We start from the raw sequence: 25,725 nt of genomic DNA, 5'->3' as shown, positions 1-25,725 counted from the left end.
TTGCGGCTCTTCCCCTAAGCCAAAGTTTCTCAACTTCAGTACTGTGGATATCTGGGACTGGATAATTCTTTGTGATGGGATGCTGTCCTGTGCACCCAGGATGCCTTCTTTTCACAGTGTCAACTGTTTGCATTGGGGAGGGAAATGTTCAAGATTTTTATCTGTGTCAATAACCTAGGGAAGAGTAAATGTTCGGTAGTAAGGAAGGGTCCTGAAGTCCAGCCACAAATTCTTCATGAGCCAGCTGAAGTCAATAGACCTCTCTGAGTGCTAGTGTCTGGATGGATAAATGAGATATCCATTCAGTCTCCACTCACTCATTCATTTTCATGGGTTCACCATCTAAAATCTGGTCATTGTATATCTGTTACGTATGTGGCTCATGCAATGATTTAATCCTCAAGAACACTTCATAAAGTTACCTCTCTGAGCTTTTCTCCTCCTCCTCACTCTTTCACCCCCCCCACAGTCCCCACCCCTGGCTTCCCTGCTGCTCCTTCAATACATCAGGCACACTCCTACCTCAGGGCCTTTGCACATGCTGTTCCCTCTGCATGAAACATTCTTGCCCAGGTATCTGCATGGTTTGCTCTCTTACCTCCTTTAGATCTTGTCTCAGATGTTACCTTCTCAGTGAGGCCTTTCTGGATCACTGTATCTAACCCCCCCCCCAAACCCACTCCAACACACACACACACACATACACACACAACACACACACAGTCTCACTTACCCAATCCCCGTTCCCTACTCTGGTTTTTCTTCATTTAACCTCCTATGCAGTTTTCTTATTTGTTTTGTTTATGATCTCTCCTCCTGCACAAGAATGAGGGTGGAATCTTTGTCTGTTTTATTCACTGCTCTATATCCAGTGCCTAGAATGCTACCTGGCCCCAAATTAGTGCTCAAAAGAATATTTGAATAGGTGAATGGATGAATAAATGAAAACAAATCTTATTATCTTTTGTTTTACAGAAACTGAGGCTCAGAAGGGTTAAATTGTTTGTCATAGTTAGTAAAAGACAGAGCCCAAATTTGATTCCTGTTCTACCTGCCCCATGAGCTAGATGGCCCTACACAATTATACATCAAATGAACTAATTGTGATTTTATAAGACCTTCTGAGGGCAAGTGTGGATGTTCATAGAGATTTCATCAGAGAGCTGATTCAAATATTGAAAGTCTCTCTGTTTTGAATCTTTTTAACAAATAAAGCAAGGGGTGGGGAACCTGTCTCTACAATAGGATATCTATGTTCATGGTTGTTTCAGATTTGGGTTTCAACAAAAGTCCAAATGAATGAAGAGAAAAATATCACCGACAGCATATGTTTATCCTCATTGTTTCCAACCCAACCCATTACGGCATTCTGTTTTTTAAATAAACTTTCTGGAAAACAGCAATATCCGTCTGCTACGCACGCCCTCGTCAACTACTGCAAAACAAAACGGCCATAAATAGGACTTGGGAAGCAATCACTTGCTTGTGATGCTCAAATAGGAACAGTAGAAAGTTCAACTGCATCACACAATGGCTGGTTCCTGGTGGGAGTGTGTGTGTGTGTGTGTGTGTGTGTGTGTGTGTGTGTGTGTGTGTATTGGGGCTGGGGCAGTTGCTGGAGTCTTTTCAGCTACAGAATGAGGCCCGCCCCCCTTCTTTCTTGAATGCTCATATGTTCATGGGAGTGAAATGGATTCTGATGTATAAGGCAGGAGGCTCCAAGGCCATGACACCAACAGCTATTGATGGCAGCATAATAGCTGATACACTCAGCTTTCCCGCTGTGGGTGCTGGATGCATTGTACCTGGTCATCCTCAGAAGACCCTTGCATGGCGTGTTCTGAGGTTTTGGGGTGCCCTTAGCCTGGCCCCTCACATTAATGAGAATAAACCCTCACAATGAGCCTCCCTTTCCCCAGCCTTGTTCTAGGCACTTAGTACAGTACATGAAGTCGTTTAATCTTCATTGCAGCCCTTGGAAACAGACCCTGTTTCCATCCCCTTTTAACATGTGGAAAAGTGTGGGTCAAAGACACAAAGTGACTTATCTCTAGGCACAAAGCTAGGAGGTTGACAAGCTGATATTTGAATCCAGAGGGTGGGTCCCAAGGTGGCATTCTAAACCTCCGGGGTACACCTGCTCACATCCTTGGGCCTCCTTTGACTTTCGTCTTGTGTTTCTAAGGCCCTCACCCTAAAAGACAATAATGTCAGCACACCCCACTAACTTAAATATTTATTGAGTCCCTGCTTGGATGACTGATTTCTGGAAATCCTCACATCAACGTTCTAGGAACTTTAACCATTTCCCTATTTTTCAGGCATAGACTCCAGGCTCAGCAAAGTTAAGGGACTTTGCTAGGATTTCATAGCCAGAAAGTGGATAGAATCATGCATTGAACCCCAAAATGTCTCGATTCAACTTATGAATGTCTAAGTGTATATAGCCTTTGCTCTTACACTATTCAGCAGTTTTATGTTCTCTTGCCTTCTACTGCTTGTTACAACTCCACTGGCTGATTTTGGTTTTCTCCCAGTTCTAACTTGTGATCTGGGTCAAATTATTTAATCTCTGTGTGCCTCAGCTTTCTCATCTGTAAAATGGGGATGATAATACTACCTGCTTCAAAGGATCATTATAGAGACTTAAGTAAGCTCATATAAACTTTAGAACAATACCTGGCATGTGAACAATTATTATTGTTATAGTTACTATCATTCTCATGATTTCTTATTAGAAGTTGTTTCTCCTTTTGTCTAATGCAGAAAAGTCATTTCTGTCTCTGTCATTTCTACCTAACCATCTTTACCACTTCCTGCTTCAAACACCTAAATCCTACTATTGTTTAAGAGCCACCACCTCCATGAAGCCTTCCCTGGTTCCTCCAGGTCTCACGGACTTCTCTTCCCTCTCCAAGTCACTCCAGCCTGTATCAGACAGCCTGTATCAGAACCTGTGCTTCTATGAATATGCCCTGCTTCCAGAGTGTCATCATTCCCTCCTCCATCAAGTACCATCCTGCACTGCTATGAGTTCTTGAGAAATGGTCCTCTCCTGAATCAGGCACTAATGTGTAGACTTTGCCTTTGGTTGGCCCAGAGGGCTTAGAAGAGTGCTGAGGCCACTGTTCAATACTGGGAATAGTGCCAGGCTTGGGATCTGGCAAGGAGCTGGGTGAGAATCCTGGCTTAACCACCTAAGCCATCATTTAACTTCTCAGGTCGTGGGTATCTTGTTGGTAAATGGGGGATAATAATCTCTACCTTTCGAGGGTGGTTAGAAGCAATCAGTGGGAGAATGTCTATGCAAGTGCCTGTATCAGATACTGGATTAGAGCCTCCTTACATTATTAACAACAGCAGCTCAATATTGATCAGTCACTTACAATATGCTCGACCCTGCCTCTGCTAAATATTTTACATATATCATTCTCCTATTTAGATAATTATTCAATAGACATCAAAAGCACAAGCAACAAAATTAAACATTTTCACTTTGCAGGACACTATCTAGAAAGCGAAATGACAAGTCATAGAACAGGAGAAAATATTTGAAATATTTAATTAATATGTAAGAAATATCAATATGTAATTAATACTTGATAAATATGAAAATATTTACAAATCATATGTCCGATAAGAGACTGGTATCCAGAGTATATAAAGAACTCTTATAACTCAATAAAAGACAAATAACCCAATTAAAAAATGGGCAAGGAATCTAAATAGACATTTCTCCAAGGAGGTGATATGTAAATGGCAAAAAGACACATAAAAAGATGCTTGACAGGGGCTTCCCTGGTGGCGCAGTGGTTGAGAATCTGCCTGCCGATGCAGGGGACACGGGTTCGTGCCCCGGTCCGGGAAGATCCCACATGGCGCGGAGCGGCTGGGCCCGTGAGCCATGGCGGCTGAGCCTGCGCGTCCGGAGCCTGTGCTCCGCAATGGGAGAGGCCACAACAGTGAGAGGCCCGCATACCGCAAAAAAAAAAAAAAAAAAAAGATGCTTGACATCATTAGTCATCAGGGAATCCAAATCAAAGTGAGATACCATTTCACAGCTACTGGAAGGAGTAGAATCAAAAAGGACAGATAACACGTGCTGGTGAAGTTGTAGAGAAATTGGAACCCTCCTACACTGCTGGTGGGAATGTGAAATGCCAAAGCACTCTGACAGTTCGGTTGGTCCTCAAATGATTAACCACAGAGTTACCATATGATCCAGCAACTCCATTTCTAGGTAGTAGAAGAGAATGGAATGAAGTGAGACAACCCAAGAGAAATGAAGACATATGTTCACACAAAAACTTGTCCAAATGTATATAGTGGTATTATTTATAATAGCCCAAAGGGTCAAACAGCCAAATGTTCTTCAGTAGATGAATGGATAAGTTAAATGTGGTCTATCCATATAATGGCATATTATTCAGCTATAAAAAGGAATAAAGTACTGGCACATGCTACAACATGGATGAACCCTGTGAATATTATGCTCAGTGAAAGAAGCCAGTCAAAAAAGACCACGTATGATATGATTCTGTGCATATATAATGTCCAGAACAGGGAAATCTATACAGGCAGAAAGTAGCTTAGTGGTTGTTTAGGGCTTGGGGAGAGATGGGGGTTGGAGAAGTGATAGCTAAAGAGTGCAGAGTTTCTTTCTGAGGTGAAAACAATGTTCTAGAATTGATTGTGGTGATGGTTGCACATTTCTGTGAATATACTAGAAAAACCATGGAATTGTATACTTGAAATAGATAAGTTTTATGGTATGTGAACTGTATCTCAATAATGCTGTTATAAAAATAGTTATTCAATGTTTATTCTCTAAGAAACAAAATCAGAAGCGATACTGCTGTCCAATACAAAAAAGTCTTTCCTGACTCTTGGGGAAGAAGATGCTGATAATGGTAGTATACACCCAAATGGTGTGTATTAGTTTCTTATTGCTGCTGTAACAAATTCCCACAAACTTAGTGGCTTAGTACAATACAGACTTATTATTATTTAATGGTTCTTCAGGTCAGAGGTCTGAAATCCGTTTCACTGGGCCAAAATCAAGGTATCAGCAGGCCTCTTTTTATTTTGCAGGCTGCAGGGAAGAATCCATTTACTTGCTTTTTTCCAGCTTCTGTGTTCCATCTGCATTCCTTGGCTCGTGGCACTCAAATCTCTGACCTCTCCTTCCATCTTCAAATCTCCTTCCCTGACTCTGACCCTCTCTTCACCCTCTTATAAGGACCTGGTGATTACATTCAGCCCACTGGGATAATCCAGGATAATCTTCCTCCTCCTCAAATCCTTAACATAATCACACTTGCAAAGTCCCTTTTGCCATGTCAAGTAACATGTTTACAGGTTCTGGGGATTAAGACGTGGACATCTTTGGAGGGGGGTCATTATTCTACCTCCTACAGGGTGTTAGAATCTCCATTCCTTTAAAAAGGAAATGGTCCTTCACCTGTCCCCTGTGATATAGTTTACCTGCCAAGACAGGAGGTTTTTGGAGGTCGCTTCTGGCTTGAGGCTTCTGATGAGTTCTTTAAGTTTCTGACTTTCTTTGCTTATTCTTCCTCTCTGGAATGAGTGAATATGGGAAAAGGGGTCTTGGCTCTCAGACAGGGCTGTCTGAGTCTCAGCTGTATTACTTACCTGCTATGTGACTATGGGAGAATTAATTAACCTCTTTAAGCCTTAGTTTCCTCATCATCAAAATGAAGATTATAATATGCAGCTCCTAAAACTGGTGTGAACGATGCCCTAGGCATAAAGAAATGGTTTATTAGTTGGTAGCTATTGTTATCAACATATTTTCCCCCATTCTCACCTCTGTCTCTTTACTTCCTATCATAGGAGTTTGTACAGTCTCTTGAAAATATCTGTACTCTTGTCTATCTATCACGAAAGAGTGAGATCCTTAAAGGAATGGACAAAGGTCTTCTCTCTCTGAAGGCATTTCCAAGAGCAGATAGATGGATGGATGAATGGATGATGGTTCACCATTGAATGGATAAATGAATGAATGGGTGCATAGATGGATAAGGGATGTATTGGAGGCTGTGTGGTATGTATGTATGTAGGTAGGTAGGTATGCAGTTATATACGCTGTAGTTATATATACATATATATATGTATGTAGTTATGTATGGGTTCATGAATGAATGGATAAGTACATGGATAGATGGATGGCTAGATGGATGGATGGCTAGATGGATGGAAGGGTATGTGTATGAATAAATGAATGGATATTTGGATGGATTTATGGATGCATAAATGAGAGGGTGGATGCATGTATGGATGGGTGTATATATATGTATGTATGTGTGTATGACTTGATGAATGGATGAATGGAAGTTAGGATGATTGAATAAGTGAATAGATAGATGAACACGTGTATGTATATGTATGAATGGGTGAACATATGGATGCATGGATACAGGAATAAACTGATGAATGGATTCATTAATGAATGGATGATGGAAGCATTCATGCATATATGGATGGCTGGATGATTGAGTGGTTTTATGGATGAATGGGTAAATGGGTGATCATTTTAAAAATTTCATTCTGGCACTCAGAGCAATATTTTTATGCTAAGTCTTTATCACCAAGGGTTCTGATCCCTTCTCTGAACCCAAGCATGGGAAGAGCATCCACTAGAATGATCTATTATTTGTCCCATAAAAGGACGCCTGGTGAAACATGGCACCATAGCCAATGGCTATGGATCAACATCACTGCAGAAGTGTTCACTATAATTGTCTCTAAATGCCTTCTCAATATGATATCCCAGAGGCTGGTTCAAAGCTTGATGCAACTTCCTCAGCACAAAAAGATAAGACTAGAGGGGATCCCAGATGCCATTTGTTTTGACGCTTTGATTTTTCAGACAGGGAAATCAAAGCCCAGAGAAGGGGAGGGACTTGCCTGAGGTCACACAGCAGATGAGCATCAGACCTGAAACAAGAACTCAGGGTCCAAGACCAGAGCTTCTGCTATAAAGTGCTACTGGGCTTTCTTATTTTGTCAAACCTCCCTGTCCCCAGATGCCTCTCCCAGGCAACCTCTTGGAACATCCCCAAATGAAGACCTTCTCTCTCTTTGACTCTGACAGTCGTGGTCCTGAGAGCCAACTTGAACTTGTTCATCTCCTGTGTGACAGTCGTTAACTTAGCCGCCAACACCTGGCCCACAGAGCAGTTGGAAGGATTTAGAGAGACAAGGAATTTGCCTTGTGTGGGTAGATTCCAAAGATGCCCTCTGGGGTTTCAGCATTTAAGGCTTTCCCCTTGTCTCCTGATTTTCTAAAGGGAAATCTTTCTTCTCTTTTGCTTTCATTAGTAGAATAAAAGGAAGGAAGACAGACACACACACAGAGTTTGCCCTAGTTACTTAACAAAGGCACGCCACAAAGATTGTGTTTGTTCATCTGTGGGGCCTTGGGGGCCCTATTAGTCTTCCTGGAATCTTCAGCGTGGCAGTAATGAACTCCCAGCCCTTCCTGCTCTAGGGCTCTATCCTCCCTCCCTCCCACCCGGCTCCCACCTTGCCTTGGGAGCTTCCCAGGAAAGCCAGGATGTTGAGCAGGGCCCTGTTGCAATGGTTTTGTATTTATCTCTGGGTTTCTGAAATTTCCAGGCTTGAAAGAATCTAAACCTCTGTAGGAGGAACCCTCTCACCTGCGGGGATCACCTCTTCTGGTCTCGGGGCCAGAGGCATGGGAATAACAACAGCCACCACAGCAACATCAGTAATAATAACAACTGCATCCAAAGGGCTGACCGTGTGCCAGTCACTGCCCTCACTCAGTCCTCACAACAGCTCTGTGAGGGGTATGCCGTATGCAGCCCCATTTGATGGGTAGAGAAACTGAAGCAGGGAAAAGTCCACCTAGCTTGGATTCCAGCACTGTACTTAGTTACTGCATGATACCAGGTGCCATACCTAGTGTTTTACCTGGATTAACTCGATTAATATTCTTTATGACCTAACCAGGTCATAAACCACTATCCTTATGCCTATTTACAGAGATGAAGGTACTGGGAACAGAGAGGTCGAGTCACTTGCCCAAAGACACACAGCTAGTAGATGACAGAGCTGTACACCATCTTCCCAGTGGCAGTGACTTTGTAAATACTTTATAGAATTATAAAATCATAAATATTTGGGGCTGGATGGGCTGTAAGGAGCATCTAGGTGAAATATTATAGTTGAAGAAATAAGAGCCAGAGAGACAAAGTGACTCACCAACGATCATAAGGCTGGTTAGCTAAAGACTTCCTGGCAGAGTTGTAGAATAATAATAAGTATAATTACTATTATTTCACATAATTAAAATATTTTAAATTATTATTATTATTTTAAGAATTGCAATAGGCCTTGAGGATCTTTTGTAAATGCACACTCTATTTTATGCAAATCAGGTTGCAAAGTCAGGGCTTCCCTGGTGGCACAGTGGTTAAGAATACACCTGCCAATGCAGGGAACACGGGTTCAAGCCCTAGTCCGGGAAGATCCCACATGCCGTGGAGCAACCCTTGCGCCACAACTACTGAGCCCACGTGCCACAACTACTGAAGCCTGTGTGCCTAGAGCCCGTGCTCTGCAACAAGAGAAGCCACCACAATAAGAAGCCCGCCCACCGCAACAAAGAGTAGCCACTGCTCGCCGCAGCTAGAGAAAGCCGGTGTGCAGCAGCAAAGACCCAATGCAGCCAAATATAAATAAATAAATTTATTTAAAAAAATTTTTGAAGTCATTAAAATAATAACTTGTTAAGCAGCCTGGTGGGGCATTTGAGAACACCACCCCGCTGAAACACACACATATACACACACACAACACAACACACACACAACACAACACACACACCAACCTTCCTTGGGTAGTGCTTTGGGTTTTGATATGTGAGGTGTGTGTATTTGTTTCTTTTTCCCCTTAGACGGCTTTCAAGGACGAAGTGGTCACGAGGGATCCGTGTGTGTACTGGCGGAGGTCATCTTTGCCACCACCTGAGTTCGGTTTCCTGGGAAAAAAAAGTGTGGCTTGGACCCAGGAGGGGGACATTGTTGAGAAAGAGAAATTGGAGCTGATTACTGGAGGGAGGGGGGAAAGCAGCACAGAGACAGGAGCAGAGATGATTCTGCCTGGGAAAAACTGGAGGGAACTTCATCTTGGTTTTGCAACCAAGATGGGGCAGGTCCACAGGCTGTGAAAGCTTACATGACAGGGTTGGTAGAGACGGGGCAGGATAGGCTGAAACTACAAGATCAAATGCCAAAGACTCTCCAGATGTCATTGCTCCTAACCACATATTTAGGACCCAGAAACTGATCACATTTCATCTTACGTGACCCTTCAGAACAAAGTTTCTCAGTTTGGGACGGACTTTCAGAAGATACAGGACCAGGACATTATATAACATTAAACCACTCAGTGGAAAACGTATTCTCTTTTCTATTCCTTCGCATTCCTTTGGATTTCTTCAGGTAGCAAATCCTCGTTCGGTGCTTTGACTGCTTTACCTCTTCCAACACTTGCTAACCTCTCTTAAATAGAAGGACAGCTCCCTTTAGGCCCAGAGCCCTTCCAGAGTTATCTGACTAGAAGTTAGCATCAATAGTTTGTGTTCTGTATGTTTATTTTCAAGGTGACTTTCTATTTGGAGTAAAGGACCCTGGGATGCCAATGACTGGAGTAATATAAAGTTGCCTTTTTTTTTTTTTTTTTTTTCCTTGCGGTACGCGGGCCTCTCACTGCCGTGGCCTCTCCTGCTGCGGAGCACAGGCTCCGGACGCGCAGGCTCAGCGGCCATGGCTCACGGGCCCAGCCGCTCCGCGGCATGTGGGATCTTCCCAGACCGGGGCGCGAACCCGTGTCCCCTGCATCAGCAGGCGGGCTCTCAACCACTGCGCCACCAGGGAAGCCCTAAAGTTTCTTTTTGAAATAAACGTATTAGACAGCAAAACGAGTTGGCATCAAGAACATCATTAAGTATAATAGTACAGGCAGTATATGGAGGTTGCAAAATTCATGACGATAATACAGGATGACTGACGTTGGGGGCGATATCAGTCTAGATGAGAAATGGATAGAGAGCAGACAGGGTGAGTATGGGGAAAGGGTGCCTTTTTTGAATCACAGGAAGGTGTCATAGGTGTTAGCTGTAGGTCTGAAAGTTGGCAACGGGTAGGGAATGGCTGAGTGGTGTAAGGCAGGATAAGCTTGCTGCTGTCACAAATCACCCCAAACTTCAGTGGCTTCACCCAATGGAAGGCCAGTCAGGCCCTCCTCATTGGTGAGATGTCTTCCACCAATGACCACCAAATGATGCTCATTTAGGAACCCAAGTTCCTTCCAGAGCCTTAGCCTCTCCATTTAGCTGGCAAGTGATCATCATGGGCCGTTTTTATGGGCCACGTCAGGACGTGCACTTAACACTTCTGTCACATGCCACTGGCCACAACTCTGTCACGTGACTACGCTAACAGCAAAGGATTCTGGGAAATACAGTCTAGCCATCTCCTGAAGAGGAAAGGTGGGGTTTGGGAGGGCAGCTAGTCAGTCTCTGCCTGTGATGGTTAGTTCATTCAGTTTATTTATTCAATATTCATTTACTCATTCAATATTTCAATATTTATTCATTCAATATTTATTGAACATCTATCTTATGCCAAGCATTTTTGCATCTCAACTTAATTAAAGTGATGGCTTTGACCTTTTCATATATGTTTGGAGATCATTTATGAGATAAATATGAAAAATCAATTGCACATACTGTATTTTCAGCTAAATAGAGTGGTGATTCTACTCTTTTCATGTGTTTAGAGATAATTTATGAGATAAAAATTAAATTAAAATTAATCCCACATACTATAGTGTATTTAAATGACCTTTTCAGAAATAATTACTCATCTTCAGTGGAGGTGTTTGGGGGTAAAGGCCATATCTTAAGTATTATTCCCAAGTACCTAGCACTGAGCTAGGCACATGAATGTTTTCTGGAAAAGAATGTAGAAAAGAAGTTTCTAGAGACAATGACTATATCAGACTGGTACTGGACTAGCGAGTTGGGTTGCCCACTAACAGCCAAGATCTTCACCCACATCACCATCTCATTAGCCCAGGACAGAATCCCAAGACTGAAAGGAAGGATGCTCTTGGCATCCTTTCCCCATCTCCCCTGTTGCCATGGGAACAAGTTGTCTGGCAGCCACAGGCCAGGAGAAGCTGGGGACCCTAGACATTCTTCAGGGCCTCCTATCAATGAGCCCTGATAGCCCTTCTTTTACCCAAGGCACAGGTGTACTTTTACCTGAGGTGGTATTTTCTGCTTAATAAGATCTACATGAACTTGCCCATTGAACTCATCCATGGACAAATTCCTCCAGAGAGTGGGGTTCAGAGAGTGTCCCAGGAAGGTCCATTCATCTCATGTGCATTGAATATCAATTCAACACTTCCAAATTCTGCACAGTCTTTGTGGAAGTTGTTTCTTTGGACATCTACCTTGGGAATGGTTTGCAGGTCTTGGCATATCTGCTCCATGAACCCCAATGACACCACACTGCTCATAATGTTCTAGGATAGTTCTAGGATATTTGTCTCCTCCTATTCATGTTATCCACATAGTTAAGACCAGTTAAGACCCCGCTGTTAAAAAAAAAGGTGCCCTTGGGCTTCCCTGGTGGCGCAGTGGTTGAGAGTCCACCTGCCAATGCAGGTGTTCGTGCCCCGGTCCGGGAAGATCCCACATGCCGCGGAGCGGCTGGGCCCGTGAGCCACGGCCGCTGAGCCTGCGCGTCCGGAGCCTGTGCTCCGCAACGGGAGAGGTCGCAACCGTGAGAGGCCCGCGTACCGCAAAAACAAAACAAAACAAAACGACGAACAAAAAAGAATGATCAGTTTCCTCTGCTCTGTTCCCACTGGGCTATAGAAGACCTCCTTTTATGACACCTTTTAAATTTTGACCAAAAAAAAATGCATTCACAAGTTCTGATATTTACGATTTCCCAGTATGAGGACACCAAACTGGGGGACAGGTTCCATTACTTACCCTTTCAGCCACAAGTTGAAATATATTTTAAAAAATGACTTTGGAAAAAGGCAAACTTGACCTCAAATCTTCATTGTGTCACTTGCTAGCTGTGTGACCTTGGGCAAGCCACTTCATCTCTCTGAGCCTCTCAGCTTTCTCTTTTGAAAACCGCTCCCTATTCCTTAGGATAATATGGGATGTTATACAGAGCCCAGCACAATACCTGGCCCACAGTAAGTACTCGATGGACACTGCTTGCGCCTCTCTTCTCAGATGCAGATTAGATTCTTGCCACATTTGCTGTCTGTCAAGAACAGCAGTGAGAGACAAACCTCAGACAAAGACAGTGGCTTCATCGGCTCACCCTGCTGGTTGCTGACGTCCCTGGGGCCAAGGCTTGTTTGCCTTGGAAGATGCACTGATGGCTCCCAAGGTGGTCTGTTTACCTGGTGGCCTTTGAGGGCTGGGGCAAGGGATCGGGAGGCCCAGAGGCTCCTGGTCAGGTCAAAGGGGCTTGCTGGACAAGCAGGGACAGAAGCCTGGTGCTGCACTGATCCAAAGTGGAGTACTGGTTAATCCCTGTTGCGTTTGCAAAGATGGCTCCATGTGTCACTTACAGAGACCGGGGGGAACCTTTTAATTCCTTGATGATGGCTTGGGCATTGAAACACTCTGGACAGGAGGAAGTATATTCATGAAGGTGGTGGTTTTAGGTGGTGGTGTTCCAGGCCCAGAGGGTTTCCTGGCATGGCATCCCTCTTTTCCAGATGTCGGTAGTTGGACTTCACGTGACACATTTGGCCCTGATAGGTATGTAACCTCTTCCTTTCCAAGGAGCTTATTAAAAGGAGTCTTATGGGGGGAATTCTTTAATAACCTATTGAGTATTTTGCTAAGTAGTCATCTTTATAATTTGTTAATCATGTAAATTTGGCTGTTTCTAATCATCCATCCATCCACCCTTTCACTTATTTACTTACTAATGCACGCACTCTTTATTTACCTATCGTCCATTGATTTATTCATTTACTTTCCCATTCATCCATCCAGTCATTCATCCATTCCTCCATGTTTTTATGTATCTATCCACCTACCCATCTATCCATCTACATCTCTATCCACCCATCCACCCATCCATCCACCCATCCATCCATCCATCCATCCATCCATCCATTCCTCCATGTTTTTATGTATCTATCCACCTACTCATCTACCCATCTACCTCTCTATCCATCCATCCATCCATTCATCCACCCATCCATCCATCCATTCCTCCATGTTTTTATGTATCTATCCACCTACCCATCCATCCATCCATTCATCCACCCATCCATCCACCCATCCATCCATCCAATCCTCCATGTTTTTATGTATCTATCCACCTACCCATCTATCCATCTACCCCTCTATCCATCCATCCATCCATCCATCCACCCATCCATTCATCCACCCATCCATCCATCCATCCATCCATCCATTCATCCATCCATCCATTCCTCCATGTTTTTATGTATCTATCCACCTACCCATCTATCCATCTACCTCTCTATCCATCCATCCATCCATCCATCCACCCATCCATGCATCCATCCGTCCATTCCCTCACCTACCCATCTGTGTCTCCAATCACCCAACATCTATTCAGCCATTCGCTCATCTTTTCCTTTGTTCTTTAACTAATTATTCCTCCATGGACTTTTACTGAGTACTCACTCTGTCCCTAGTCCTATTCTAGGCACTGGAAAGATAGGACCTTGGCTTCTCAGAAGCACATGGTCTCCTGGCAAAAACCAGCATATCACTAGATAATTACCACCCAGGAAGACAAGTGGAAATTAGGTTTCTTAAAGTTGGACGTAGCTTTATGCCAAGTAAATATCAGTGAAGTCCCAACTCCTTGAGTGTCCTAGGACAAGTTCCTTTACTTTTAAGGCGAGATGGACGGAGTATGTGTAACTGAGGGAAAAGGCCAAGTTCACTTTTCATTTTTCAAAATCTTTAGCCCCTTTTGCAATATCTGTCAAGTTTTCAACTAGTTTCCTTTTCTAGCAATCTCACTTCTAGAAATCGGCTTGGAAACAACCCAAACACCCAACTACAGGGAACTGCTTAAATACATTTTGATACATCTGAACAATAAGGCAGTGTGCAGTGTTTGAAATGCAAAAGGTAGAAGTTTATGGGCTGATAGGAAAAAGAGTTCAAGATGTATTTTTAAATATAGAAAATGAAGCCGCAGAACAGTGCGTCTAGAAGAATCACTCCGTGAGGGGGATGGGAGATCACACAGATGTGACCACCTCTCTCTCCTATTTATCACAGATCCTTCTTTCGTTTGGGGCTGCAAAGAGAAACTTTCTAGAAGAGCCAGAATCTGTTTTGCCGCATCACTTCATCCCCCAAACCTATAAGAGTGTCTGATCCGTAGTAGGCATTCAATAAATATTTATTGAATGAGTCCTGGACGCATAATAAAACAACCAGCTGTCACTATTGACTTTGGGGTGTGGAACTAAAGGTTTTGTTTGGGACTTTTGTCTTTTCTTTTATTACATAAAATACATGAATGTTTTACGGCAAAACTTTTAAAATTTAAAGGCAAAGTAAAAAAAAAAAAAAAAAAAAATCCCTCAACGTGGTCAGCCTCCCTGGTCTCCGGGAAAGGATCAGAGAGTTGGGGTGACGGGTCTCCGTTTATCCAAACTGTTTTTCATGTCCAGTTAGGGAAGGGGGCCTTCTGCATTTCTAACCTCCACTCTCCCATGAGGGAAAAGCCAGACGTATGGGAGAAAACAATCAGCCGTTTTTGTGTGCGTGCATGTGCGCGTATGTGTATGTGTTCGGGCCCGGGCACTGAGGCCCATAAACCCGGGACACCCTTCCTGGGGTAGGAGCTGACATCAGGGAGCCGTGGACAGTCCCTCCACGTGACCTCTTGCACAATTGCCAGGGACAGCTCAGCAGCTTAGAAAAGGGGAGAAAACAAACAAAAATGTCGGCTGAGTCTGTTTGTTCTGAAGAAACTCAAAGAGGTGTTTGACAGTCAGTAAATGCCAGCTTGGCTGTTGTTTTCAATCTCTAACATGGGAGGTGGGAGGCCAGGGCAGAGGGGGGAGGGGGCGGGGGAGGGCAATAAAGGGAGAAATGCGGAGAATGAAAGATACTGATGGGGTGGGTGTGGGGAGCTCCTTCCAAGACCGCAGGCGAACCAGGTTGAGTGGACTGAATAGGGGACCTTGGAGGGGACTGATTTGGGACCTGCCCTTGACCTCTTAGGTGTTACCCAATGCGTTTCAATCCTTTATTCATTCACTTAGGTATTGATTCATTTACGTTCTCCTTTTTCCCTTTCTCCCTCCCCATGCTTCCTTCCTTTGCCCTCTTTACAGCCATTTATTGAGTCCCTCCCATGTGCCAAGTACTGTTCTGGGTGCCGAGGACTATAGTAGTAAATAAGTCAAGGAAAGACCTTGCTCTCATGATGCTTCCTTTCAAGTTGTGGAGACACGAAACAAACAAGTGTGTCAAGTAGCTGTCAAGACTAAGATGGCCAGTAGAGTTGGGTGGGGACAAGGGGAGTGAGGGGGCTGTTTCTGACAAGGTGGTCAGGGATAGGCCTTTTCTGTGGACATTGGAAGAGAGACCTGGATGAAGTCAAGGAGAGGAACATGCAGTTCACTGGGGGCAAGAACGTTCTAGACAGCCTGGAGGGAAAGGTCCCAGAGGAGATATCTGTCTGGAGTATTTGAGGACCAGCAAGTTGGTGGCACAGATGGGGTAGAGAGAGCAAGGTAGAGGTGGGAGCTGATGAGGTCAAGGAGCAGCTGAAGACAGATCATGCAGAGACGGGCCAGTCATGGTATGAGTTTCATTGTAATATGACGGCAGGTTGTTTGAGGGTTTAAGCAGGACAAGGGCACGATATGGTTAACGTCTTGGCAGGATAGATGTGCTTCTCAGAGAGGCGTCATCAGGGCTGGAAGCAGAGCACAGACGATGTTGTGGGGTGAAGGGGGGGTCCGGGGTGCAGTGTTCCAAGTGCATGGCCGGAGATAATCATGGCGGATCTTAGGCTGCATCAGAATGAGAATGGGATTGGTGGTCCATGAGCATTGGGACCACCGTGGAAGTTCAGGTGGAGACCTGAATTAGGGTCCTCTTTTCACCTCCAGGGTCCAAGTTCCTCCAAAGCCTTGTAGGCAACTAGACTGGGGATGTTAGAATCATACTTGCCTTTAAGCCCTGCCCATCACTTAGTCAATCTGGTCCATAGCCTACTCATTTGTAAAATGGGTCAAATAGGACCTAAGTCTCAGGGTGATTGTAAATGTTAGAGGAGAAACTATGGCTCATGTGCTTAGTGCAGTTCATTCCCATAATAAGTTCTCAGTACACAACACGTCTCCCTTGGTAGCAAAACAGGACGATCAGTTACTCACGATCTAATGTACTTTGTAAAAAATTACCTTCAAGTATAACGGTGCATCTGGGTTTGTCATGGCTACCTTCTACACCTCTTTCTTTTGAGTTGGGTGAATTGCTTGAAAATTGGGCTACCTGTGAGAAGTATTGGGAGACTCTTGATGCATGGATTCAGGGGTTGGAGGGAATCATTTGAGAGTCATGTGGCCAGTTCTTTGAATGCAGCACGACAATATATCCCAATCAATTTGTGGGAAATTGGAGGGAAAAAGCCACCACTATCAAAACACTACCACCACCACCACCAAGAAAAGCAACACCATAGACACCAGCAGCAGTGGCCACAACACCATCAACTAAACCATCACCACCATCACTAACATCACCATTATCACGACCACCACAACTGCACCATCACCACCACCAGTGCCGTCAGCACTTTGGCCAACACACTCAACATCACCGTCACCCCCATGAAAAAACAATACCAACAAAGTTCACAGCAAAGAAAAGCAGAAAACCTTGCTTTTCTGTCTCTGAAGATAAATCTAAATCAGACACAAGGCACTGGGTAGAGAAACATGGAGAGGCAATAAGTGGTCACTGTCCTCAAGGGTCTCCTGCCAGGGCTTAAAGGCAAGTAAGTTTGATTCCAACATCCCCAGTCTAGTTGCCTACAAGGCTTTGGAGGAACCTGGACCCTGGAGGTGAAAAGAGGACCCTAATTCAGGTCTCCACCTGAACTTCCACAGTGGTCCCAAGTGCATAAAGCTAAAACAGATGCTCTGATGGGGCAAAGTACTAGTAGTGTCCAAATGGGGAGACAACACACATCTGATTGGGAATGGCGATTGATGAAAGTGGTCCATTTATTTTTGTTTTTGTTTTTTTTTTGTGTGTGTGTATAGTACGCGGGCCTCTCACTGTTGTGGCCTCTCCCATAGCGGAGCACAGGCTCCGGATACACAGGCCCAGCGGCCATGGCTTATAAGCCCAACCGCTCCGCGGCACGTGGGATCTTCCCGGACTGGGGCACGAACCCTTGTCCCCTGCATCAGCAGGCGGATTCTCAACCACCGCGCCCCCAGGGAAGCCCAAAAGTGGTCCATTTAGATAAGAGGAAGTAGACTTTGAGAAGCACACTATGTGTGTGTCAGATTTCCCCTTGGGAAGGAATGGCAAACAGGATGTTCCAAAGCCATGTCCTCTTCCAATGGTGGACATCCATAATCTACCACAGAAGATTTTAGCTGAGCCTGAAGGTGGCCCAAGATCCCTAAAATCCACTTCAATATAGGGGTACTAGCAACCCGACCAGCTACAACTAAGTGGAATTGGTTCTCAAGATACACCCTATTTGCCTGCCCCAGATGAGAAGGCAAGTACCTTAGGACGGGCACCTGTCTTGTTAAGTGTTATATCTCCACGGCTGGGCCGTGGGGCTGCCGCAGGGATGGCTTTGAGTATCATTGAATGAATGGATGAGTGCATGCAAAGGACAGCACAGACAGAAGAATCCCGGAATCGGGAAATTGCAGTGTGTGTGCTGGGAACGGCATGTAGGTTGTGAAAATGAGTGAAGAGGGAGAAAAGATCCTATTCTGGACGCACTTGAACGCAATCACCGAAGACTTCTGAGAAGGAAAATGGCGTGATGTGAGTTGTTCATATAACCTGGATAGAGGGGACGTGACAGGCCAGTGACAGGTGGTAAAAGTAGTCTAGACATGGTAATAATAATTGCTAATTTTGGAGGTGTCTTACTGTGTTCGATGCTGATTATTTTTATTATCCTCTGAGCAATCATCTAGGTGCTATTATTATTGCTGTTTTATAGATAAGAAAACTGAGGCATGAAGAAAAGGAACTCACCCAGAGTCAGGCATACAGGAGCTGGTAATGAACAGCTGAATGGGTTAAATCTATTTCTGAATGAAATTGGGAAAATATTCCTGTCCTACAATGGTTCAGCTAAATTTTCTTTATTTCCAGTCAGAACCAAAGATTCATTGCCTTCTTTCTGTAGCAGTGGGGGGCAAGAAACTCATCTTTTATGAGGCTCATGGCAGATGTTCTTCCCCAACTCAGCTGTCTTTTCCTGAAATAGGATAGGGCAAGAGTTCAAGGTTTTCACAGATAACAGGGAAATAGCCCTGGGGTTGGAGATCTGAGTTTGAATCCCAGCCATCCCTCTCTGTCTGGGTAACCATAGCAACCGACATCAACACTCAATTTCAGTTCCTCATTTGTAAATGAAAACACACCCTCTCCACTCTTGGTTCATATGATCATGATGAAGATTGGGGCGTTGTCTGCATGCAGGAAAACACTGTCGAATGCGCACATATAGAGGACCGGCAGTATATCTGTCCTTTGTGACAGGTGCCATATTCATAATAGCACAGTTATTTCTCTAATTATTATCATCATTTAATATTTGGCTCGTGAACTCACTTGCTAAATAGTTGACGTGGAGACTGCTGATGCGCGCTTCCAATCCCCTTGCCTCACCTGTCTTTGATTTCAGCCTTTACCTGGTGTCCCGTTCTATACAAGATCTGACCATATTTCACACAGGTGCAATGCACAGGCCTTCACCTCAGGCCTGCTCTGTGTACCTCTCATTTCTGGCCCCAGGTCTCTTCTTCAGGTGTCAAAATACAGGACACAGCAAAGAACTAACTCATCTTCCTGGAAATGGCAGAAGTTGAAGGCCTGTTTGGGCAGTCCTTGATCATTGGAGGATACAAGCTCGAGAGAAAGCCTCCTCCTTCCTCCTCAGAGACAGACCAGCCCGAGGCCCATATCATGTGGCTTCTCAGAAAGTCCTGTAGCCTCACGGTGGTCCACTCAATGGTGACACATTCTTGTATTGGCTCTCTTTCCTTCCCCGTTTCATTCCTCCATCCTTTACTTGCTCCCTGGGACCACACTTGGCCATCAAAGTACCAATGCATACATCTTTGTCTCAGCCTGTTTTCTGGGGAACTCAGGCTTAAAAAGTGTTGAATGTAGAATTTGAAACTCCGATTATTACCCTGGCCACTCATGCTTGTATGTCCCCACTAAAAGACCTAGCACTATGTCTGAGACATAATAATAGGTGCACAATACATTCTTAGTGAATGCATGAATAAATTAATGAGATGCTTGTATCTCAAGAACATAGTACAAGACAAACTGGGTCTATGGACCTCGGTAGCAAAGTACAGTGGTTAGAGGTGAAGATTTTGGAACTGATCAGCAAGATTCAGACATCAGCTCTGCCATGTATAGCTGTGGTACCTCACCCGAGTTACGTGGCCTCTCTGTTCCTTGGTTTCCTTGTTTGCAAAATGGATACAATAGTATGTCACACGTGGAAGGATGCAATGACCTCCTCTATGTAAAGTACTTGGCACATAGTCATAAACTGATCAATGAAGTGATTATTCTTAGCGATTGTAGGAGCGCAAATATTACATGAGAAAGAATATATTAAAAAGATGTAGGATTGGATTCAAAAGTCACACAGATGTACATCATTGAATGTTGCACCCCCGCCCTCAGGCCTTTTAACTTTCTTGCTACAGGGATCATAACTCTTGATCCATCTATATCTTCTGTGATGATTTTGAGAGCACTTTACAAAGTGTAAACAGTTCTAGAAATGGAAGGGACATTTTTTTCCCTCTGTGATGTTGGTGGTGAACGGGACCATCCAGAAAGCATGTCGGATGGCTGACGACAGTCCTCCGCTTTGGGAAGATGGAAATTCATCCATCATTTCCGAGCGGTGATCTCCCTAGCTGACCACAGTGCGATCGCCCATGGAGATGTAAATCCCCCAGACATGTGAAGGGCCACCAGGTTCCTGAAGTCCTGAAAGGTGAAACGGGGGCCATATTTCACATGTGGCTTAAACCCATTATTGCTGATGAAAACAAGATTTTTAAAGGACATGCTTCTTTCACCCTTCAGCCTTGTTCAGTGGACCTTTAGCCAAGAGCTGGAGTGTTGTCGGCAGCCAAAGAATTCTTGGCATTTCCCATGATGTTGCTGGGCTGAAACATAGGAGGGCTTTCTTTTTACCTCATCTGCAGAGTAGAGGTGATTATGCTCCTTTTTTGATGGCATATTATCAACTTAGTATATGCAAAACACCCCTCACTTCATGGTATTGTATTGTATTGCATTGTATGCATTGTATTGTATGCATTGCATTGTATGCATTGTATTGTATGCATTGTATTTTCCGTCTTCACTCCAATTCCCATTTTTTGTCTCCCTCTCCCACTAAAGGCATCTAAAGGCATTCACTTTCATATATCTAAAGTACATCCTTAGATGTTTTTCCTTTAAAATCATATAGTGAGTTTTTGCATCTACTTATTTTACATAAAATCAGTAAGGTACCAATTTCATTTTGTTACTTAATTTGTTTACTCAACGTTATGTTTTAAAAACTCTCCTTGTTGCTATATGAATATATTAAAATGCATACCTACATTTTATATTTTTATTTGTTTCTAATTAATGCATAGTGTGCACTCCCCACATTTTCTTTATCATTCCTCTAGAGCTGGACACCTAGGTTATTTCCAATTTCCTCTCCACTGCAACCTACACTATAAAGGTATGTGTAAGATTTTTCCTGGAGGTAGATTCTTGGATCCTAAGATGTATCTTACTTAAATCAGGATAGAGTCTATTCAAGTCATGTTGAAATAACGATGCCAAAGCCACTTGGTGCTCAACTTGGTCCGAGCCCCTTGCTTTCTACGGGTATATATTTCCCTTCATTTGTATAAAGGGGGGATTTGGATGAGAAAATCTCTAAGGGCTCTCCTGGCATTTAGATTCCACTACTAACTTCCAAGCCAGCTGTGTTTATCAAACACGTGGAAGAAAAGTTGGCCAAAACACGGTAGTCCATCATCCAAATATTTGGAAGTAGCCAGATGTTCAGCATCTTGTAGACTCCACCTAGGAGGCTTTTGTCAGTGTTCTTAGGTGGCTATCATAGGGGTATTTGTATTCTTTTAGGTTCCTACGAATTCTCTGTCTCTCAGAGAGCTAATGTAGAGTCAGGCTCGCGAGAGTCCTGTAGTCCCTTGGGAATTTGAGCTTCAACTCTGTTCAACTTAGGGTTCGCATCTATCCCTATCTATCTATCTATCTATCTATCTATCTATCTATCTATCTATCTCTCATCCTATCTATCTGTTATTTATGGGGGGGATTCAATATTTATGAGATTAATGAGAACAGTGATTCTAAAATCAAATAACGTGGTTCAGACAGATGTGGGTTCAAATGACTAGCTGTTTGCCCTTGGACCAGAAACCACTTCTTGTCACCTCAGTTTCCTTATCTACATATATTTTACAAAAATAAAGATGGTAATGCTAACTTCATTGGCTTATTGTGAAGATCAAATGACCCCATGGGCAGTAAGAACTTAGCTAGAGACCTGGCACAGAGTAAACTCTGTGGTAGTCTACCAAGAAAAGGGAGGGGGAGCCACACATATTTTGACACTCTTCCCATGGGGAAATGAGGTCTAAGACCCTTCCAATTGAATCTGGGTGGGCTCGTGACTGCTTTGACCAATTGAGTTTGGCAGAAGTGCCACTGCGTGATTTGGGGGCTACATCATAAAAGGCAAGGCAACTTGTGCTTTCTTCACTGGAACACTAGCCACGGGGAAAGAAGTCTAACTACACTGAGGCCACCATATTGGGTCAGGCGCTGGTAGGCACTTCAGGTAACAGTTGTGTCTTAAACCAGCCTTCCAGCCATCCCTGCCAAGGCACTAGACACTTAGAAGCAGATTTTCTAGTCCCAGCTGGTCAAGGCTTCCCAGCTGACTCTAGACAGTGAAGCAGAGACCAGCCACCTCCTCTGTGCCCTGTCCAGATTCTTGACTCACAGAATATATAAGCAGAATAAGGTGATTATTGTTTTGTGCCATTGTGTTTGAGGTAGATTTTTAAGCGGTAAAAATAACTAGAATGCCCCGAACTATTTGTATTATTATACTCCTTCAAGGCAACACTCAAATATTATGTCTTCTAAGAAGACATATTCTTTTTTAAGCTCTGTTGAAGTATAACTGACAAATAAAATTGTAACATATTTAAACCGTAGAACGTGATGATTTGATATACGTATCCGTTGTGAAAGGATTTCCCCCATTGGGTTAATTAACACATCTATCACCTCACATATTTATCTTTCCTGTTTTGTGTGTGTGTGTGTTTGTCAGAACATTTAGTTTCTGCTCTCTTAGCAAATTCAATTATTTGATATAGTGTTATCAACTCTAGTCACCATTTTAGACATTAGATCCTTGGACCATATTCATCTTATAACTGAAAGTTTGTACCTTTTTACCAGCATCTCCCTATTTCCCCCACCCCCCCAGTCCCTGGCGACCACTTTTCTACTCTCTGTTTCTAGTTTGACTTTTTTTTTTTTTTTTTAAGATTCCATATATAAGTGATACCATGCTGTATTTGTCTTTCTCTTTCTTGCTTATTTCACTTAGCATAATGCCCTCCAGTTTCATCCATGTCGTTACAAATGACAAGACTTCCTTCTTTTTTTAAGGCTGAATAATATTACATTACATATATATGTATTATATATATATTACATTATATATATATATCACATTTTCTTGATCTACTCATCTGGTGAAGGGCACTTAGGTTGTTTCCATACCTTAGATATTACGAATAATGCTGCAATGAACATGGGAATGTTGCTATTTAAGGTAATGGTTTTGTTGGGAAAACATATGCTAACACTGATAGTATCTAACAGTTATCCTCTGTTCACTATGTGCCTGGTATATGTTAGGTGCTTTACAGGTATATATTCATTTAATCCACACAACTACGCTGTGAAGTAGGTATTATTTTACTTATCTTTTAGAGATGAATAGACAGAAGCTTACATAATTTCCCCAAGGTCATGTACCTAACAAGTTGTTAAACTTGAATATGAACTCTGGTCTTTCTGACTCACATAATGAGTGATCATGAAATAATCACTCTGGACGTTTTAATTACAGAGACGGCACTCATTTCTGGTTCTTGTGAGGACATTGACCATGACGCTTGACCAGAGTGGCTGTACTGGCCTTCCCTATTTCCCCATTTGAAAACTAACCATGTTTTGCCAGAGAAACAATCTGATGTCAGCTCTTCCAGAGGAGTGAAGCTTCTTAGAGAAATTCAAGACAAAGGGAGCTTTAAACTTCCGTCTCTGGGAGGGAAACTTCTTTGTAAAGGGATGATGCAAAGGCTTACATTTTCTAAAATGACGAGAGCTCCCCAGAACTGATGGAGCTCCCCTCAGATCTGAGGACATCAGATGCTTTGGTCCCAGCAGGTCCGGAAATGGATGGAAGACCCTTAGTCCCCTTTGCCATGTCCCACCCACATGAAATCCATAACTTAAGTGCCTATAACCGTAAAGCCACTAATAAAAACATCTCCACTGGCTCTATTTACCCAGCTGTGCATCTCAGGATCTGCCGCTGACATTTTTAATACTCTCTCATTTCTCTGTCTTCCACAGGATTCATTTGAAGCAGCCCACGGGGAAGGGTGTCGCTGTGAGGAAACAAAACCCAGACCCCCCCAGGGCTCTGGCTGAGAGGTGGGAGCATGCTCGGAAAACACTTCCACCTGAGAAGCACAGAGGACCCCAGGAGTAGAGGAAGCTGGCCTGAGGCCAACCCGAGGTATCAGAGTGGCTGGGCCCGAAGAGGGAGGTCTGGTGGGGGGGCTTCAGAGCACTTACCCTCCCCATGGGAAGGCAAACATCTCAGCTGCGGCTGCAAGGAGGGCGTTGCCCGTTAAGTCACATGGCAGCAGAGATGGGGGCCTTCTGATTTTTTTTAAAACCTTTTTCTGAATTATAGGATATCTATAGAAAAAAAAAAAATCCACAAAACTTAAACAAACAGCTCAATGAAATCACAGGGTAAACACCCATCCAACCACACCCAGGCCAAGAAATAGAACATTGCCAGGCCCCCAAGCCATCTCGCTTCTGTGCCCTTCCAGTCACCGTACTTTATCCCTTCTCCCAAAGTGACCCCTATCTTGACTTTTAACACCAAAGACGAGTTTGACTGTTTCTGGACTTTATATAAATGAAACTACTCTCTTGTAGCTGGTTTCTTTTACCTGAAACTGTGTGTGAGCTTCATTTCTGCTGTCTGTGAAGCTGTTTGTTTATTGTTGAGTATTACTCCATTGTAGGATTATATCATGATTTATTGATTGATTCTACTGTTGATGGACATTTGGGTTTGGAGTTATTGTGACTAGTGTCACCATGAATATTCTTCTCCCTGTCTCTTGGTGCATTCATTTCTGTTAGCTACATACCTAAGACTGGAATTGCTAGAAACGATAAAATTCCTAGGAGAAAACATAGGGGGAAAGCTTCTTAATATTGGTCTTGGCAATGCTTTCTTGGATATAATGCCAAAAGCACAGGCCAACAAAAGGAAAAATAGACAAGTGGGATTAGATAAAACTAAAAAGCTTCTCACACAGCAAAGGAAACTGTCAAAAAAAATTAAACGCAGCCTACATAATGGAAGAAAATATTTGCAAACTGTATATCCGATAAAGGGTTAATAGACGCACTATATAAAAAACTCCTATGACTCAACAGCGATAAAACAAATAATTTTTGAAATGGGCCAAGGAACTGAAAAGATATTTCTCCAAAGAAGACATGTAAATGGCCAACAGGTATGTGAAAATGTGCTCAACATCACTAATTATCAGGGAAATGCAAATCGAAACCACGAAGAGATATCATCTCACACCTGTCAGGATGGCTATTATTAAAAAAAGAAGAAGAAGGTAACAAGTGTTGGCGAGGATGTGGAGAAAAGGGAGCCCTTGTGCGTTGTTAGCAGGAATGTAAACTGGTGCAGCCACTATGGAAAACAGTACGGAGGTTCCTCAAAACATTAATCATAGAGCTACAATATGATCCAGCAATCTCACTTCTGGGAATATAACCAAAGAAACTGAAATCAGGATCTCCCAGGGCTATCTGCATTTCAATGTTCCTCACGGCATCATTCACAATAGCCAAGATGGGGAAGCAATTTAAATGTCCATTGATGGATGAATAGATAAAGAAATTGCAGTATTTACACACAATGGAATATTATTCAGCCTTTAAAAAGGAGGAAGTACTATCATTTGTGACAACGTGGATAAACCTGGAGGACATTATGCTAAGTGAAATAA

The 25,725-nt window shown here is 43.4% G+C and overlaps 1 long non-coding RNA gene across 2 annotated transcripts in view; it reads left to right on the top strand.

The window, feature by feature from the left end:
• The window catches only part of LOC136792666 (uncharacterized), a 144,722-nt gene extending 120,663 nt beyond the window's left edge, over positions 1–24,059 (top strand). For both annotated transcript variants that reach the window (XR_010836778.1, XR_010836779.1), the window contains exon 3: positions 24,026–24,059. This is a non-coding gene — a long non-coding RNA (uncharacterized lncRNA). The remainder of the gene's footprint in view (positions 1–24,025) is intronic.
• The last annotated feature ends 1,666 nt before the right edge of the window (positions 24,060–25,725 follow it).

The sequence above is a fragment of the Kogia breviceps genome, chromosome 15, assembly GCF_026419965.1.
Source record: "Kogia breviceps isolate mKogBre1 chromosome 15, mKogBre1 haplotype 1, whole genome shotgun sequence".
NCBI classification, from domain to species: Eukaryota; Metazoa; Chordata; class Mammalia; order Artiodactyla; family Physeteridae; genus Kogia; species Kogia breviceps.
The sequence above is the reverse complement of the archived record's forward strand: the minus strand, read 5'-3'. Positions and strand labels throughout refer to the sequence as shown.